Source organism: Petaurus breviceps, unplaced genomic scaffold (genome assembly GCF_028583685.1).
Source record: "Petaurus breviceps papuanus isolate PSGF00001 unplaced genomic scaffold, PetGlider_PUasm1.0 90638, whole genome shotgun sequence".
Lineage (NCBI taxonomy): Eukaryota > Metazoa > Chordata > Mammalia > Diprotodontia > Petauridae > Petaurus > Petaurus breviceps.
In genome coordinates this window covers 4,248,537-4,254,536 of record NW_027187295.1, presented here as the reverse complement: position 1 = coordinate 4,254,536, position 6,000 = coordinate 4,248,537, and positions in this window count along the sequence as shown.

Below are 6,000 nucleotides of genomic sequence, written 5' to 3'. Positions count from 1 at the left end.
TGGAGTGAACACCACCTGCTCCAATCCCCCCCATAGTAACTATTGCCCCAGGGCAAAACCCTCAACAGTAAAGGCTTGAGATCCCTAAAAGAAGGGCATGGCTAGGGCCCTGCCTCAAAATGGGTAGAAAGCTGACTACAAAGACTCTGGAGTCCTACTATCGTCAGAGGGAGGAACCAAACTCAGAGGGAGACAATGTGGACTCCATACCCACAGCTGAAACATCAACAGGGAACGGGTCCCAAGTACAGAAAGCTCTCCTAGATGAGCTCAAAAGGAACTTTGAAAACCAAATGAGAGAGATAGAAGACAAAATGAATAATTCTTTCAAATCCAAAATTACAGAATTAGAAAAACATTAAAATGAAGAAAACATCTCTCTAAAAAGAAAAGTGTATGATATGGAAAAGGAGCTCCAAAAATTAACCAAGGAAAATGAATTGCTAAAAACTAGAATCAACCAAATTGAAATAAATAACTCTATGAGGAACCAAGAATTAGTCAAACAAAACAACAAGAATGAAAAATTAGAAAAAGAGGTAAAATACCTCAATGGAAAAATAACTGACCTGGAAAACAGATCCAGGAGAGATAATCTGAGAATCATAGGCCTACCAGAAAATTATGATGAAAAAATGAGCCTGGACAACATTCTCCAACAGCTCGTTAAGGAAAATTGCCCTGAGATACTAGAACCCGAGGGTAAAATAGAAATAGAGAGAATCCACCGGACAACTGCTGAAAGAGATCCCAAACTGAAAAGTCCTCGAAATGTTGTGGCCAAACTACAGAACTAACAGGTAAAAAAGAAAATATTTCAAGCAGGCAGAAAGAAACAATTCAAATATTGAGGTTCCACAGCTTTTGGCAGCCTCTACACTGAAAGATTGGAGGCAGTGGAATACAATTTTTGAGAAGGCAAAAGAGTCCGGGTTACCACCAAGGATCACATACCCAGGGAGACTGAGCATATTCTTCCAGGCAAAGAGATGGTAATTCTATTATATAACAGAGTTCCAAACCTTCCTGATGAAAAAGCTAGAGCTCAATGGAAAATTCAACCTCCAATTATGAGATGCAAGAGTGACATATAAAGGTAAACAAAGTAAACACACACACCCACACACCCTGCTATGTAATAAGAGCAAACTGTTTATAGACAAGTAGAGGGTATGAGTATAAAATACACAAAATGATGATTTAAAAAAATCTTATTAAGGACTACAAAGGGACTGCAATGGAAGAAGAGGAATGAAGTGGAACAGGGTAAATTATGCCACATAAAGAGGCATAAAAACAATATAGCAGAGGAAAAGAAGGGAGGGAGATGAGAATCATATGAGCTTTTCCCTCACTGGTTCTGGTGCAAGGAGGGAATAACAACCAGTTAAGCATAGGACTCTATGGAAAAGAAACACAAAAATATCATTTTAGAGGGAAAGAGGGGAGGGAGCGGAGCTTCACTTGAAATATGTTCCTATCACTCTTGGTGTGAAGAAGAAATAACATACTTCATTAAGTATAAAAATATCCTATAGGCAGTAGGAGGGGGAAAGGGCTACGAAAGGGGGGGAGGTGGTTAGTAGGGAGGGAAGAAGTAAGGGGAAAGGGAAAGAAAAGGGAGGGGGGCTGATAAGGGAATACTGAGGGAGGCAGTGGTCAAAAGGAAAATTATTAAGGGGTGGAAGGTAGAAGGGGGAAAAATATGAGCATTAACAGGGGAGGGAATAGAATGGAGGGTAAGAAAGAGATAACAATCATAACTGTAAATGTGAATGGAATGAGCTGTACCATAAAATTGAGATGGATAGCAGAATGGATTAGAAAAAATAATCCTACAATATGCTGTTCACAAGAAACACATGTGAAACAGAGGGATACACACAGGGTAAAGGTAAAAGGCTGGAGTAAAATATATCATTCCTCAGCTAAAGTAAAAAAAAAAGCATGGGTAGCAATCCTTACCTCAGATAAAGCAAAAGCAAAAATTGATCTAATTAAGAGAGATAAGGAAGGAAACTATGTCCTATTAAAAGGCACCATCGAAAATGAAGTAATATCATTACTTAACATATATGCACCAAGTGGTATAGCATCCAGATTCCTAGAGGAGAAGGTAAAGGAATTAGAGGAAGAAATAGATAGCAAAACTATACTAGTGGGAGACCTTAATCTCCCCCTCTCTGAACTTGATAAATCCAACCTCAAAATTAACAAGAAAGAAGTTAAGGAGGTGAACAGAATTTTAGAGAGGATAGGTATGATAGATCTCTGGAGAAAACCAAAAGGGGATAAAAAGGAATATACTTTCTTCTCAGCAGTTCATGGCACATGCTCAAAAATTGACCATGTGCTAGGGCATAAAAACCTCACAATTCAATGGAGTAAGGCAGAAATATTAAATGCATCCTTCTCAGATCATGATACAATAAAAATCACATGCAATAAAGGGCCATGCAAAGACAGACTAAAAACTAATTGGAAATTAAACAATTTAATCCTAAAGAATGAGTGGGTCAAACAAGAAATCATAGAAACAATTAGTAATTTCATTCAAGAGAATGATAATAACGAGACAACATACGAAAATTTGTGGGATGCATTAAAGGCATTTCTTAGGGGAAGTTTTTTATCCCTGAGTGCATACATGAATAAAGTAGAGAAAAGGGAAGTCAACAAATTGGGCATGCAATTGAAAAACATAGAAAAAGAACAAATTCAAAATCCCTAATTAAATACTAAATTGGAAATATTGAAAACCAAAGGAAAGATTAATAAAATTGAAATTAAGAAAACTATTGAATTAATAAATACAACTATGAGCTGGTTTTATGAAAAAACGAATAAAATTGAGAGACCCTTAGTCAATATGATAAAAAAAGAAAGAAGAAAACCAAATTATGAGTACCAAAATGAAAAGGGTGAATCTACCTCCAATGAAGAGGAAATCAAAACAATAATTAGGAATTATTTTTCCCAATTGTATGCACATAGATTTGACAATCTTAGGGAAATGGATGAATATTTACAAAAATACAAGTTGCCCAGGTTAACTGAAGAGGAAGTAAATTACTTAAATAACCCCATCTCATAAAAAGAAACTGAACGAGCCATCAGTCAACTCCCTAGGAAAAAATCTCCAGTGCCAGATAGATTTGCTAGTGAATTTTATCAAACATTTAAAAAACAATTGATTCCAATACTCTACAAACTATTTGGGAAAATTAGTGAAGAAGGAGTGCTACAAAATTCTTTTTATGACACAATTATGGTGCTGATACCTAAATCAGGAAGAGATAAAACAGAGAAACAAAATTATAGACCAATCTCCCTCATTAATACAGATGCAAAAATTTCAAATAAAATATTAGCAAAAAGACTACAGCAACTTATCTCAAGAATAATACACTTTGATCAGGTAGGATTTATTCCAGGAATACAAGGATGGTTTAATATTAGGAAAACCATCAGTATAATTGATCATATCAACAATAAAACTAGCAGGAACCACATGATCATCTCAATAGATGCAGAAAAGGCTTCTGAGAAAATACAACATCCATTCATATTAAAAACAGTAGAAAGTATAGGAATAAATGTAGTCTTCCTTAAAATAATACATAGCATCTATTTAAAGCCATCAGCAAGTATTAAATGTAATAGGGAGAAGCTAGAAGCATTTCGCATAAGATCGGGGTAAAACAAGGGTGTCCACTGTAACCCCTTTTATTCAATCTGGTACTAGAAATGTTAGCAGTAGCAATTAGAGAAGAAAAAGAAATCAAAGGAATCAAATTAGGCAAAGAAGAGACCAAGCTATCACTCTTTGCAGATGATATGATGATATACTTAGAGAATCAAGTAAAAAACTACTTGAGACAATAAATAAATTTGGCAAGGTTGCAGGATATAAAATAAACCTGCATAAATCCTTGGCATTCCTATATATTTCCAATGAAATTCAATAGGAAGAGATAGAAAGAGAAATCCCATTTATATCTACTGTAGACATTATAAAATATTTGGGAATCTACCTGCCAAAGCAAACCCAGGACCTAGATGACCACAACTACAAAACACTTGTCACACAAATAAAATCAGATCTAACTAATTGTAAAAACATCAATTTCTCATGCCTGGGTCAAGTTAATATAATAAAAATGTCAATTTTACCTAAATTAAGTTATATATTTAGAGTCATACCAATTAATTTACCAAAAAACTAATTTATAAAGCTAGAAAAATAGTAACAAAATTCATTTGGAAGAATAAATGGTCCAGAATATCAAGGGAATTAATGAAAAGAAATGCTAGGGAAGGTGGACTAGCTATACCAGATTTCAATTTGTATTATAAAGCAGCAGTCATCAAAAGTATGTGGTACTGGCTGAGGAATAGAGAAGTGGATCAATGGAATAGTTTAGGCACATAAGATTCAGCAGTCAATGACTATAGTAATCTATTGTTTGATAAACCCCAAGACCCCAGTTTTTGGGATAAGAACTCACTATTTGACAAAAACTGCTGGGGAAACTGGAATATAGTGTGGCAGACACTGGGCATAGACCATTATCTAACATCATACCAAAATCAAGTCTAAATATGTGCATGGTCTAGGTATAAAGGTTGATACTGTTGGGAAAACAAGGAATAGTTTACCTGTCAGATTTGTAGAGAGGCAAAGTCTTTATGACTAAACATGAATTAGAGAATATTATAAAATATAAAATGGATAATTTTGACTACTTGAAATTGAAAAGCTTCTGTACAAACAAAGCCAATGTAACCAAGATTAAGAGGGAGGTGGGAAATTGGGAAAGAATTTTTACAACCTATGTCTCTGACAAAGGACTCATTTCTAAAATATACAGAGAACTGAGTCAAATCTATAAGAATAAAAGTCATTCCCCAATTGATAAATGGTCAAAGGATATGAACAGGTAATTTTCAAAGAAAGAAATCAAAGATATCTATAAGCACATGAAGAAATACTCTAAATCACTATTGATTAGAGAAATGCAAATCAAAACAACTCTGAGGTACCACATCTCACTGGCCAGATTGGGTAAGATGACAAAACAGGAAAATGACAAATGCTGGAGAGGATGTGGACAAATTGGAACACTAATGCATTGCTGGTGGAGTTGTGAACTGATCCAATGATTCTGGAAAGCAATATGGAATTATGCCCAAAGGGCTATAAATAATTTCATATCCTTTTACCCAGGAATACCATTTCTAGGGTTGTGTCCCAAAGAGATCATAGAAGTGGGAAAAAGATCCATAGGTACAAAAATATTTATAGCAGCTCTTTTTGTGGTTGCAAAGAATTGGAAATCAAAGGGGTGTCCATCAATTGGGGAATGGCTGAACAAGTTGTGGTATATGCATGTTATGGAATACTATTGTGGTATAAGAAATGAGGAGCAGATGGACTTCATATTTACCTGGAGAGGCTTATATGAACTGATGCTGAGTGAGAAGAGTAGAACCAGGAGAAATTTGTACACAATTACAGACACAACGTATGTGTGATGACTAGCTTCGATAGACTGGACTCTTCTCAGCAATGCAGTGATATAAGTCAATCCCAAAAGACTCACAATGGAGACAAATGTGTACTTCCAGAGAAAGAACTAGAAACAACTGAGTTTATATCCAGACTCAAACAAACTACTTGATCTTTTTCCTTTTCTTGTTTGGTTTTATGACCTCTTTACCATTTTTCATTCCATCTGATACAATCCATCTTTATAACCTGACTAATATATAATGTGAAAGTATTTACAGATCCTATACTTGACTGTATTCTGCCATGGAGGGGAGAGGACTGAGGGGGACAAAATGTGAAACTCAAGGAATTGTGGAATTGAATCTTATAAACTAAAAGTAAACAAACAAATTAATAAAAAAAAGACAAAACTCATAATGTCTCAAGTTTTGCCATACAAAGCTGCATTAATGATGAATTTTACAAGCTTATTAACAGTCTTAGAGAAA